This window comes from Protopterus annectens, chromosome 5.part1 (assembly GCF_019279795.1).
Source record: "Protopterus annectens isolate FY-2018-M chromosome 5.part1, PAN1.0, whole genome shotgun sequence".
NCBI lineage: Eukaryota > Metazoa > Chordata > Ceratodontiformes > Protopteridae > Protopterus > Protopterus annectens.
The window spans coordinates 626,262,744-626,277,457 of NC_056736.1; the positions used below are offsets into that span (position 1 = coordinate 626,262,744).

The 14,714-nt window shown below is 41.6% G+C and overlaps 1 protein-coding gene across 1 annotated transcript in view; it reads right to left on the reverse strand.

The window, feature by feature from the left end:
- The window catches only part of LOC122803568 (WD repeat-containing protein 49-like), a 1,120,011-nt gene that overhangs the window by 904,797 nt on the left and 200,500 nt on the right, over positions 1-14,714 (reverse strand). The window lies entirely within an intron of this gene.

The window sequence follows — 14,714 nt, forward strand, 5'->3', positions numbered from 1 at the left end:
ACATGAGCAATTTTAAGGCCACTATACAAAATTCAGCACATTGCTTTAACTGTTAGTTAGAAATGGTGTTTAATTTAAAGTCACTACCATTTTACTTTGTAGAAACATAACTGCAGTGTAAGAAAACTTCTTCTTCTTCTTCTTCTTTCGGCTTTTTCCCAGTTAGGGGTCGCCACAGCGGATCACCTTGTCCGCACATTGAATGGCAGTGGAGTTTTACGGTGTCGAGTTGCCAGCCCGGCGCCCAACCTTCCACAGAAGGCACACTCACACCTAGGGCCAATTTAGAGTGTCCAATCCACCTGCAGCATGTCTTTGGGATGTGGGAGGAAACCGGAGCACCCGGAGGAAACCCACGCGACCACAGGGAGGACATGCAGACTCCGCACAGAAGGCACCCCAGCCGAGGATCGAACCGGAGAACCTCTTGCTGTGAGGCGGCAATGCTAACCACTGCACCACCGTGGCCGCCCATTACTGCAGTGTAAGAAAACAAGGTTGTAAAAATAAATTCTGGGCTACACTGCTGCTTGTATTATGAAGAGTGAACATAAAGTTGCCAGCACAATTGAGAAGACTGTATTACTTCACAAGTCACCAAAAATACACCCATTCGATAACACACAGCAAGACAGACCACAGAAATATGTACTACTCAAATGAAGAGGATATTTTAAAACAGGTGGTTAGCGATTACTGAAGGGAAATGATTGAGTGACTAGCCTTTGGCAGTAGTGTTTAAATTATTAAATTGTTCACTACAAATCATTAAATATCCTGAAGCCAAAATCAGATTAATTTCACTATTGTATTAAAAATGTTCTCCCTTAGTAGGCATCAAAATATGGAGGCTGTTCTCAGAAGAAAAAGTAACAAACCAACTTTTTATTGTTGTCAGCCTTCAGCTTCAATAAGCTCAAAATAACTAATGGCTCTTCAAACAATAATGCAAACTAGACTGAATTATGTTTGCTTCTGTTAATTACCCATTGGGTAAATCAATTTTGAGATGCATTGCAGGATTTATAAATATTGTTCACAGTCATGTACAGGCAATATGTGACCTGTTAAGTCATATACTGGGTCTGAACATTATAGCAGTTTTTAAAGGTGAATTGCCCTAATTTTAGATCACACAAATATGGTTCTTCAGAATGAGTAACTGCAAAATGGATCACACAAGGAGCTTGTGGATGCCAATAGCATCTGATAAATACAAAGCAAAGTTCCTTGCCTAGAACAGTGGCTACTAAGTCAGAACAGCTGTCCATAGACCAAGCCCAACAGACACTCATTAAAAACGAAAAGGATGATAAATTAGAACATATAAAAAAAACTCTGAAATAGCTAGGCTACTTTATTAACCATTTTGTTATGACACATTTATATTTGTAAACTAAGGCAAAGAGAGTTAGTACCTTAATTTTAAAAGAAGTGAAGTCTTAATCATTTTTGGTTTGTTGAGAAAGTACCACTGACATTTTTTGCCTCCACAACTAAGTCAAAGGCTGGCCTTCTTAAATGTAAGGATCCCTTGATTTTGGATTCTCAGAAAACTACAATGAGTCCAGACAACTCCCCTGGCAGAACTATCTGACGGTTCCACTATCTTAAGCCAAGTGGCCATTTAATATTTTAAGGAATGACAAACAGACCACCTTGAGTTAGGTAAGAGTCCTACGGCTCATCAATTCCTGCCTGGCTGCCTGATTTCTCCATTCATTCCCCCTATGGTGAGTATCCAGTAGCAGTGAGATGACCAACTTCCAGGTCCAGTGGAACAGCCCAGTGTCCTCCTTGGAGCTAGCCCTCTCCTAGCAGCAGCCACTCTTTACAGCTCCACTGCTTTTGTCTTCTGCTGCTTGAAGACTGCCACCACATGTCATTTTTTTTTTCCAGCCAGTGGACTTGCACAGGTATGCACATTCTCCATTGGTGTTATACCTAGTCTTTCCTATAGGTGACACCCATGTTCTGAACCACACCCACCTTCCAATGCCAGGACAGACAATTTGGCAGAGACCACTCACTCCCATCCTCCTACCCCAGCTATTCCACCTCTAAAACTGTTAAATGAACGTGGGCTGTCTGGTTTATAGTCTGGGCTTCATCCTGCTGCACCACAGAAATGAGGTAAGTCGATATTCCAAACCACTGAGCCAGAGACAGCACTTGAGGTGCAGTAGCCTTTTTTTTCAGCTCCATTCCTCCTCTGACCATTGCCCTTACCTTCCCAACAGCTCTCCTACCCATCCCCCCAGGAGAAAACCCTACAGCCCATTTGTTTCCTAGGGACAAGGAGGTTCTGGGCTTTGCTTTGCAGCTCTACTTTTTCCCTATGTAAACAAGGACCTCCCCATAATCCCTAGTCTCCACTATGGACTTTTACTGCCCAGAGTTGCCCAGGTGTTCATGGTCCTAGCGCCAAAGATAGAGAGACAAACAATCTCAAGTGTCATCATTCTACTGTTTCACCATCCAGTGGGTGTCCAAGCTACTAGCTGAATTCAGGTCACCTGACTTGTAGTCAGGGCTTTATCCCTATAAGCCAACAAGGCTTGCTCCAGTGCAGTAGCTTTAAAATAAAACAGATTAAAATAGTACCGTTTCACCTGCGATGGTAGGCAACTTTCTTTTCTGTGCTGAAAAGCAGTGGTGCTTTCTGGATTCAAACAACAGAGAAATAAATGTATGCATTCTGTTATTGTCTTTTCTGGAGGGATGCTAGTGTTATGGGCTGTGATTGGAAGAGCTTATTAAATATTAAGAACTTACAGATATAGCTTAATACCTTTTTTGTATTCAGATGTCAGTAGATTGGTAATCTTGTAACTTGTTTTAAGTTGCTTTAACACATAATCTACAAAAATCACAATGTGATGTTAAAGGACAATGTTAGATCCAGCCATACAGGCAAGTACCTCTGTTGTTTGACCATGTTTATAAGGTGGTTAAGAGGTTCTAAAATTTTAAGAAAACCACCTTCTCCCAGCCTCTGAAGCATACCAAAGATACAGAAGGGCTTTTTTTGCGACTCACTACTATTTGGTTTGAATACAGCCATTGCCATAAGTTAATCAGTAGCATATCTAGGGAGGGGTAAAGGGGAGTTGGGAAGGGGGCAATCAGCCAATCCAGATCACTCTTCTGTGCATACTGGCATAACAATGCTGTTATTGTATTTGCATTCAAAACTGAGTGCTGTAGTTTGTGTGTGTGGCATAAACTGTAGCAACTCCTTGTCACAACTGTAGCAAGCAGTTTGCTACAGATTAAAAGTAAAAATACATTTTTTTTTCTTTTTTTTTCAAACTGAGACACTGCACTGTTCCATGTACGGTATAAACTCTAGCAACTGTTTGCTACATTTTTAAAGTAGAAAATAGCTTTTTTTTCCCCTCTTCATGTTAGCAGAACAAGATCATCTGCTAAAATGGTGGCCCTTAAACCTAGCAAATCAAAAGCCAAGTCATTGATAAAACAATAAACAGAATGCAGCTTAACACCAAACTATGAAGGATCATCATCAACTCCCTTTTCCCATTTACTACATAGGGGTTGTGGTGTCACAACAACTCATGCCACCTCTCTCTAGTCAGTGCCACTCTCCTACCTACTTCAACAGTTATGCCTGACTGTCGCAGGTCTTCTCTCCTAGGAATAGGAACATACTAGGCAAGGGATCACGAGGAACTTAAGATGCCTAGCCATATACACATTTAAGAATACAAACTTAAAAGTAGTTGCCACACTTTTAAAACACTTCATAGAGCTCACCTTCCACATCAGAAGGGCAGTACATGATAACCCCAGTATAAAATTGTGCTAACCCATCCAGTCATCAAGACTGGCCTTACAGTCACCTAAAGCAGTACTCTATTTGATATGTAGTAATTTATTCCACAGACTAGGAATACTTTGTGTTATGAACCTCTCTCTCTCCAGTGAGTCTTGTTTATTTGTTGGTCTAGATTTAAGTGCTTAGTGTGGGTGTTTGTAGAGGCACTAGTTTTGCAAAGAAACAGGAGGTCAAGTAGGACTGGGTCTTTCATGGCTTGAAAAGAAAGACACAGGTCACCTCACAGCAACCTCTAGGCTTCTGAATATAAGGAAAGTTGTGCTAATCTATCAGGGTATTTGAAGGATTTAATGCCTTTAATTTTCTTGTTTAGAAATGTTTGGGCCTTTCCAGTTAAGTGATATGCCTGGATTTGTACGTATCGAAGGGAACACTGTATTCAATCATCGGTTTGATAAGGGAAGAGTACAGTGGCAGCATAACTCCTTTGGATTTGGAAGATATTCTGCTTCTAGTACAGCCCTGGAATTAATGCCCTTGAAGAAGGCCTCAGAAGAAGACACTGCTCTGGCAGAGTGAGCTTTTACAGGTGATGGCAAAGATTTTCCTTGGTGAAAGCAACAAAAAGGAAATGGATTAGGATTTGAGGTATGTCCTCCAGTCCCTCCAAAATGATCATCCTTGATTACCCCTTTTTGGTATGTATCTCACTGGATGTACAGAGTTAGATATCAGCCTCTGTTGGGGTCATGGTTGCATATGCCTGACAATTAGAAGTACTATGGGTTCCTGCAACACCTCAATGGGTATGCCTGAATCTGACAGGGCAGCAGACAAATCGGACTAGGCCTTTTGAATTTCTTTTTAGGTGTGAGTGGGGCATCTGAGGCAGTGGGTTCCTCCATTTTGGACTGACAAGATACTTCAGGCATTGGGTTTCTAAATATGTATTTAATGAGGAAAGTTGAGAATATATGGTTTTAGGAACAAACAGTTGACAGATATGAAAGCTTTATAATCGTATTCAGTCCCTAGACAAAATAAACACAGGAGTGAAGGCCCTTATAAGGAATCTACATACCACAGTCACACTTCACTTTCTTAGCTGACATCCCAACATCTAACAAATTTAACAAGCAGATACAAGAAAAGAAATGTTCTCCAATGGGGCATTTATCTGAATAAGTGAAGGTAGAAGTAACAGCCAGCAGCAATACAGTGAAAAGACCTGGCGGGTGTAAAATCTGCATTTGGATTGCAGGCAAGATAGTCTGAGAAACCTATGCTCCTATGTCCACTGATTTACCCTTATACCCACAGGCTTAGATCATACGCAAGCTGTACGAGTGTATGGTAGGATTTGGCTTTGGTACGTCAACCCAGTGTCTGGTTACCTCAGTGGGATCACCTGTCAGTATTGGAATACCACAACAGTTATCTAAGAAAGGACATCATATAAGATGGGAACAATCCATCCATCTTTTTTCTGGGTGTCTTCATTTCCTCTTGCCATCTTCCCGCCTCTTCCAGATCTTTCCTGCACATGTGCCTGAACCACACTAATCTGTTCTCTTTGAGCTTCTCTGCAACTGGAGCTATTTTAGCTTCTGCTCTGATGTCATCATTTCTTTGTCCATCCTATACTAAGAAATGATGTATTTCCTTTTTTGAATGGAGTAGTTATTTTTAATTCTCAATTTAGAAGTTGTGTTCTGACTGCTTTTTATGCACATTTTGTCTTAATTGGTGATGTTTCTGCCCTTCCTCCTTTTATTTTTAAAATTTTGGCCCTTCTTCCTTTTGTGTTTTTTAACATTTCCTTACTGTAGTATGCTGCAGCAAGCTGCTAAAAGTGTAGAGGGGTAAACTGACTGAAAGGCATTTATCCAGTAGCAGTAGAGATTCATGAGGTTTTTCGCAAAAGTACACTTTGGTGAGCCAGCTTCACCCTGTAAAGGCTTTGGCTCTGACTACATGCCATATAACTTATATATTACTAGGGACTCAAATTCAAAAGAATTAATTTGGGAGGGGGAAAAGTGAGTGGCTGGTGCAGGAGCTCACTCATCCCAGGGAGAAGAGGTTGATGCAGGTGCTGCTGCAGGAGCTCACTCATCCCAAGGAGGTGAGGTTGGTGCAGGTCCTGCTGCAGGAGCTCGCTTATTTCAGGAAGTGAGGTTGGTGCAGGTCCTGCTGCAGGAGCTCACTTATTTCAGGAGGAGAGGTTGGTGCAGGTTTTGTTGCAGAAACTCACTCATCCCAGAAAGGACAGGAGAGGCTGGTACAGAGCATGCTGCAGGAGTTTATTCATTTCAGGGAGGAGAGGTTGGTGCAGGTCCTGCTGCAGGAGTTCACTCATCCAAGGGAGGAGAGGAAGGTGCAGGTTCTGATGAATGAGTTCACTCATCCTAGGAGGACAGATTGGTGCAGGTCCTACGTTAGGAGTTCACTCACCCCAGGGAGAAGTTGGTGCATGTCCTACTTTAGGAGTTCACTCATCCAAGGGAGGAGAGGTTGATGCAGGTTCTGCTGCAGGAGCTCACTCATCCCAAGGAGGTGAGGTTGGTGCAGATCCTGCTGCAGGAGCTCACTTATTTCAGGAGGAGAGGTTGGTGCAGGTTTTGTTGCAGAAGCGCATTCATCCCAGAAAGGACAGGAGAGGCTGGTACAGAACACGCTGCAGGAGTTTACTCATTCCAGGGAGGAGAGGTTGGTGCAGGTCCTGCTGCAGGAGTTCACTCATCCAAGGGAGGAGAGGAAGGTGCATGTTCTGCTGAAGGAGTTCACTCATCTTGGGAGGACAGATTGGTGCAGGTCCCACATTAGCAGTTCACTCACCCCCAGGGAGAAGTTGGTGCATGTCCTACTTTAGGAGTTCACTCATCCAAGGGAGGAGAGGTTGGTGCAGCTCCTGCTGCAAGAGCTCATTCATCCCGGGGACAAGAGGTTGCTTCAGGTCCTGCTGCAGGAACTCATTCATCCTGGGCACAAGAGGTTGGTGCAGGTCCTGCTGCAGTAGCTCATTCATCCTGGGGACAAGAGGTTGGTGCAGTTCCTGCTGCAGGAGCTCATTCGTCCTGGGGACAAGAGGTTGGTGCAGGTCCTGCTGCAGGAATTCATTCATCCTGGGTACAAGAGGTTGGTGCAGTTCCTGCTGCAGGAACTCATTCATCCCTGGGGACGAGAGTTTGGTGCACGTCTTGCTGTAAGAGCTCACTCATTCCAGGAAGGAGAGAGTGGTGCAGATCCTGCTGCAGAATCTCACTCATCCCAGAGAGGAGAGGTTGGTGCAGGTCCTGCTGCAGGAGCTCATTCATGCCAGGGACAAGAGGTTGGTGCAGTCCTGTTGCAGGGGCTCACTAATCCCAGGGAGGAGAGGATGGTACAGGTGCAGGTCCTGCTGCAGGAGCTCACTTATGCCACGGAGGAGAGGATAACGCAGGTCCTGCTGCAGGAGTTCACTCATTCTAGGCAGGAGAAGTTAGTGCAGGTCCTGTTGCAGGAGTTCACTCATCCCAGGGAGGAGAGGTTGGTGCAGGTCCTGCTGCAGGAGCTCATTTATCCCTGGGTGGAGAGGTTGGTGCAGGTATTGCTGCAGAAGCCTGCTCATCCCAGAGAAGGAAGATTGGTGCAGGTCTTGCTGCAGGAGTTCACTCATCCCAGGGAAGACAGGTTGGTGCAGGTCCTGTTACAGGAGCTCATTCACCCCAGAAAGAAGAGGTTAGCACAGGTCCAGCTGCAAGAGCTCACTCAGTCCAGGGAGGAGAGGTTGGTGCAGATCCTGCTGCAGAAGCTCACTCATCTCAGGAGGGAGAGGTTGGTGTAGGTAGTGCTGCAGGATTTCCACCTGTAAGTTTGAAATCACAAGTATGATCAAAGACATAGACATGGGTGCACTAGACCAGGCATGCAGTACATCCTTTTATTAAATGGGAGTAAATGGGATGGTTCAAGACTCTTTAGAGTCAAAGATACAAACCACATCCAGTGTACTTTTTTCAATCTGCCTCTAATGGTAGCGACAAAAGTATTCATTCTTTTTACAGCCAATATAGCATTTTTGCACTCTTTGCTGATAACTACCAAATTATAAGCCTCTCTTTAGTTTGGTAAATGTAATCTCTTATGTAGTTAGTTTACTTAATTATGATCCACAACTTAATTTCAGTCATTTCTGCAAATTGTTCTATGAATATGAATGCTGGTGATTTTCTAATTTAATACCTAAATATTTTCACTGCTACTTTTCATGAGATGAAACTGCTGTCTACTCTGCTACAAAACTAACCTGGTGAGGCCCCATCCTCACAGGGATAATACTAGAGACATAATTAAATAGAGCAATGGGGTTAGATTCAAAGTACCAATTTTTGAAATTGCATGAATTTGTAAAAACTACAAATATAACCAGTACCTTTAATATGCTATATACAGACAAATTATAAAACTTATGGCTATGAACAGTACCTTTAATATGATAGATTCAGCCTCATGGCAGTTTTCAGTATTTTGATAAAGTCTCCCAGTATAGCTATGTCTCATAGGCACCACTTAAAAGGGATACTAGTCATTTAGCAGATCTTTGCTTACATTTTTTAGGCAAAAATCCTTCTTATATTTGCTGTACAATGTGCTTTCTGGAAAACCATGCTACAGCAAGTTGGTAGAACCAGTTTCGCTTACTGTTTATTTACTCATTCATTTCTGTTGACTTTTTTATAAATTTGTGAACTATGTAAACTCATCACATGCTTCTTTACAGCGGTGACCTGGGAAAACTGTCTGGTTAAATAACTTGCTCAGTCACACAGTGGGCAAACAGTGAGTGAAGGAATCAAACCCTGAACTGCATGATAAACGTCATTAGCAGCTAATAGCCTTAATCCTCTGCAGTAAATTTCTAGTTAATCTGACTTGGCCTCACTTTCAGGGCAGACCCAAGATGATATTCATACTAACTTTGGAAAATTTGTCCAAAACAATGTGGAAATTCCCCTTTTATTTTCCCAAATGAAAAAAGTGGAAAGTGAACATGGCAGAGGTGGAAGTAAAAGAGATGCTGGAAGGTTCTGCTTGTGTTCTTGCTCATGACTCTATGGTTCATGTTATCGACTGTGTAATTTGGCTTATGTGAGACTACTACTACAGTGCTGTGCAATAATGATTTGTTTAATGAGCAACCATTGCGTTTGCAGGGAGTTCTGGAACCATCTGATTCATGTTTTGATGCAACTTCTAAGTTATCATGAAGAGAACAGCCACTGAGGGAAATGTTTGCAAAGAAAATGCAGAACTCACTGAAAGCTTCCTAGCGAGAGAGTGGACAGTGAGCAGCAGAAATCTGATAATGACTGGCACAGTCCTGAGTGTCACTCAACAGAGGTAAGCAGAAAGAACATAGTTTTGGATGGGTGCGAAGCACTGTAGCAAACAGCAAGGGCCCCAACACCTAGTAGAGCATCCCCATTTGGTCGACACAGCTAGGTGGTCAACAAATGTGTGAAATCAACAATCCTTGAGCAGGGGAATATTTCCTTTCCCCAGGGATTGTGTGATCTCGGAATTAGTATATATAATTAATATGGGGTGTGCAGGTCACAGCCCCCCACAAGTCACTTGCTATTGGTTTAGTCTGCTTCTGAGTAATCCCCACAGAGCATGTACAAAATGTATTGATTTTGGTGGTTTCAACATTATCATGCAAATCTACTGGGTATCAGGGCACCTCTCTTTCAATGCTGTGCCCCACATCTTTATGTATATAGCAGAATATAGCAGCATTTCTGAGTGTCACTCAACAGAGGTGAGCAAAATTTTTCATGCATATAGGACCTAAAGAAATAAAGTTTCAATATTCTTACATGGAGAAAGATATTTTGCTAAGCTACATTTTGAAGGTCAAGGTAACACCAGATATTTTTCTAGGAGCATTTATTATAAATGGCAGATGTTTTTGTCTCGAAGATCATCAGATCATTGATACATTTTGGAAATTAACCCTATTATGACACATCGTTTGAGATTTCTCCATTTCTGAAACATTTGAGATTTTGAAATGAAAAAAAAAAAGTAAAAAACCTGAGAGTCCTGGGGGAAAAACTGTGAGTGTTATCAGATTCCTTAATAACAGGATAAAACTGCTTCTTCATTGTGCTGATTACTTATTTATTTTTACTTTGCAACAGGAGGACATTAAGATGGAACTGTTTGTGTTTTGTGATAGTCACTGACCTAAAAAGGCAATCGGCACAGTGGGCATGGGAACTGGGGTAAGACTGAACTGTTGACTTTTGAGTAAAACATAATATGCCTGCACACCTGCCAAATGTACTTTATGCATGTCAAAGCAGGGAAAGTATATATTGCTATGGTCAGCCAAAGAGCAGTTGTTTTTGTCAAAAAGGGGGAACTTAGTGGAAGTGTGCCCTCTCCAAACAAAAACACGTTATGAATCTGATGAGGTTAGTTATGCTAAGAAAATGTAGCACTGTTTGAGTAATATGGCCAAGCTTGACATTTATATGGCCTTGCTGCTCAATGGTCATGGAAGAAAAGAAAAGGGAGTCGCAAAATTTGGAAAAGAGTGAGGGTGGGAAGTTGGCATGATGGTTAAGGTGTTTACCCAAGGTGCAGGGTTTGATTCTCACAGGGGGTAAGTAGCTAGGCTTAAAATGGTCTGCAAGGACAGTTAGCCTAGTACTAATCTATGAACCTATGAAAAAATACCTGACACGGTAAAACTTCAATGCAACACAAAAATAGTGAGCATTTTATATAGTAAAAGTTGTAACTAAAAAGCAAAAAGAAGAAAGTGCAGGGTAGAACTTGTGAAAACAGATTTGGTACAGGAGGAGGGAGCATAGGAGGGGAAATGCTTTGATATGAAAGTTATGGACTGTACAGGGAACAGGCTTAACAAGAAGGAAAACAGAAGAAGAAAGATAATCAAAACTCACTTTTAATGTACTCTATTAAAACAGTAAATGTAAAGAGTTGTAAGAATGAGCTGATTATATCTGACTACTAGCAGAATTCAACATAGCATACTTATTTCTGAACAAAGTAGATTCCTTTCTGAATTTAAGCAAGGAAGGTAGGGGTTCTGAAATCTGGAGCCTTGCTGGAATCTGGGGCCTTAAGTGTGCTCTGGGCTTTGTGTTGCTAAATGGAGGAAAATTAACATTTGGATCGAATTTTTATGAAATATTAATATTAGATAATATTACTGATTTATTTTTCTTAATTTTAATATTAAGAAGTATTACTGATTTATGGGAAGGTTGTAGATACATACGACTGGGATAATTTATGCAACATTAACTAGCACAGGAAATAAGGATTTACAGGAGCGTATGGAATCTTTTCTTTATATTAGGGCAGATTTACTTTTGGTAGAAGATTTTAACTGCGATTTTGAGGTAGAAATTGTAGGGAATAAAATGAGGACTATTTTGGAAATTTTATACAATGTTGTTTAAAGAAGGCAGAGGTACAACATTCTACAAACCAGGGGTGTTTAAAACTAAAATGATGCATTTATTAATGTAGAATCTAAGTTATAGCATAGGGAACCTACAAACAATGGACCCAAATCAGTTTGGGTTTGTCAAGGGCAGGTCTTGCCTACTCTTCAAGAAGGTCACCAAAGTAATGGACAATGGCAAAAAGGTGCATACTTCCTACGTTGTCCTGGCCAAGGCACTTGACACAATACTTCATTTGCACATTGTACAAAAGCTCACAAAACTAGGTATAAACCCCACCATCAACCACAGGATAACACTTCATTTGCACATTGTACAAAAGCTCACAAAACTAGGTATAAACCCCACCATCAACCACAGGATAATACTTCATTTGCACATTGTACAAAAGCTCACAAAACTAGGTATAAACCCCACCATCAACCATAGGATAATACTTCATTTGCACATTGTACAAAAGCTCACAAAACTAGGTATAAACCCCACCATCAACCATAGGATAATACTTCATTTGCACATTGTACAAAAGCTCACAAAACTAGGTATAAACCCCACCATCAACCATAGGATAATACTTCATTTGCACATTGTACAAAAGCTCACAAAACTAGGTATAAACCCCACCATCAACCACAGGATAACACTTAATTTGCACATTGTACAAAAGCTCACAAAACTAGGTATAAACCCCACCATCAACCACAGGATAATACTTCATTTGCACATTGTACAAAATCTCACAAAACTAGGTATAAACCCCACCATCAACCATAGGATAATACTTCATTTGCACATTGTACAAAAGCTCACAAAACTAGGTATAAGCCCCACCATCAACCATAGGATAATACTTCATTTGCACATTGTACAAAAGCTCACAAAACTAGGTATAAACCCCACCATCAACCATAGGATAATACTTCATTTGCACATTGTACAAAAGCTCACAAAACTAGGTATAAACCCCACCATCAACCATAGGATAATACTTCATTTGCACATTGTACAAAAGCTCACAAAACTAGGTATAAACCCCACCATCAACCACAGGATAATACTTCATTTGCACATTGTACAAAAGCTCACAAAACCAGGTATAAACCCCACCATCAACCACAGGATAATACTTTATTTGCACATTGTACAAAAGCTCACAAAACTAGGTATAAACCCCACCATCAACCACAGGATAACCAGCTGGCTTACAGAAAGACTGATTATTAGTGGGGTGCTTCAGGGTTCAATACTGGAGCTGCCCCTGTTTTTAATGCAAAGAATAGTTGTATAAAATCTTACCATAACCATAGATGTCCTTCTTTTCTATATGTTTCAGTATTCATAGCATGAGGAGAGTCTGCCGCAGGCTGTCCTGAACATCTGGCCAGTATACAAAAGTCTAAAGCTACTGTCAGGTACATGTGATGTCGCACATAGGGCCCCGTCCAACATCGCCCATAAAGTGATGTTGGGTATAAAGTGGCATGTACCATCCTCGGAACTGAATGTCCCAGGAAGAACACCAGTCTGAGACAAACTGAGATAAACACACATTCAGAAATCAAACAATCATCGGGAGAAGGAGGGAGGGACAGACTACTGCAATATATATATAAGACAAGGGCATCTATGGTTATGGTAAGATTTTTTACACAACTATTCTATGTCCTTCTATTCATATGTTGCAGTATTCATAATATGAGGGGGAATATCAAAGCTCATGCGAAGGAAAGAGTGGGAGAAAGAGCAGTAGCACTCTCTACAAACCCCTGAAGAATAGCCCTGACAAAACCAGCTCTAGATCTAGAAATTCCATCCAACTTTTACTGTTTAGTGAAAATATGGACAATAAACCAAGCAGCTTCTTCCAGGACAGAGGAAGTATCCAGACCTTTGGAAAAAGCACCTGAAGAGGACACAGCTCTCATTGAATGAGCCTGGAGATGCTAGTGTTTTTCCATGAAACACATAACAAAAGGAAATAGCCTTAGATATCCAAGTGCAGATAGTCTGCTTGGAAACAGGCTTGCCCAGAGCCCTGGGATGATAAGAGATTAAACGATGATCAGATTTTCTGATAAATAAAATTGGAGTTGTCTATGCACATCCAAGGTGTGTAAAATCATCTCACTAGAAGATTGTGGAGAGGGAAAGAAAGTAGGCAAATTAAAAGATTGGTTAAGCGACAGCTCATTCACCACCTTGGGCATAAAGGAGGCATTAGTATATACAGAAACCCTATCCTTATGGAAAACAGTAAAGGGAGAGGAACCCATACTGGCCTGAAGTTCTGAAACCCTTCTGGCTGAAGTGATAGCCAAAAGAAGAACTGTCTTCCAAGTGCAATGTTGGAGAGCAGAAGAAACTGCTGGCTCAAAGGGAGGGAACATAAGTTTTTTAAGACAAAATTTAGATCCCAAGGAGGAGGAACGATTTTTCTTGGTGGTCTGATATAAAGGACGCCTTTTAGGAAAAGCTTGACTTCCTATCTTGAAGCCAAAGCAGGGGCCATAGGCAGACAAGCAGAAATGACTGAGAGATGGTCTTTTACTTAAGAGTAAGGTAATCAAGTCTTCGTTAATTCACACAGATAAGACAAAACCACAGGAATATCCACATACAACATCACAAAACCACAGGAACATCCACATACAACGGTTTTAGGTTTTGAGAAAGACATTAGATGGAAAGCCTCCTCCTTTTGGATAAGTAGGATTTCCTAGTATTCGGTTTTTGGCCTCCTGCAGAACTTGCAGCACATCCTCAGAAAATAGGTGTCTGAAAGGAATCAAAATCTAATCACCCACAGTGCCAGATGGAAAGGTTGACATTTGTAGACGTATTAGTGATCCTTTGTTCTGTGTGAGTAGATCCACCCTGTGAGGTAACTTGCGATGATTTCCCTTGGCTAAATGTAGAAGAAGGGGGAACCAATGGTGTCTTGGCCAAAAAGGAGTCACCAGCAAGATTTTGGGTTGGTTATGTTGTCCCTTTAACAGAACTTTTTGTAGAATGGGGAAGGAGGGAGTGCATAAAGAAACATCTCCTTCCATGAGAAGGATAGGGCATCCACCTTCCATACCAGAGGATGAGGAACTCTGGCACAAAAATTTGGAAGTTGTCTGTCCACAGCGGAGGCAAAGAGATCTACTTGAGGACTACCCCACTGATAGATAATGGCCAAAAACACATCCCTGTGCAACATCCATTCAAGGATTGAATCATGGACCTGCTCCACGTGTCTGCCACAACATTCTGACTGGAAGGAATGTAAACTGCCTGAAGAGTTAGCTGATTCCAAGTTGCCATCTCCCAAGCCGTGACAGCCAACAGCCAACCTGCACAGGAGATATGAATTGGTCCCCCCTGCTTGTTGACATAACAAACAACTGCAGTGTTGTCTGTGAACCACTTTAGAGTACCTGGAAGAAAAA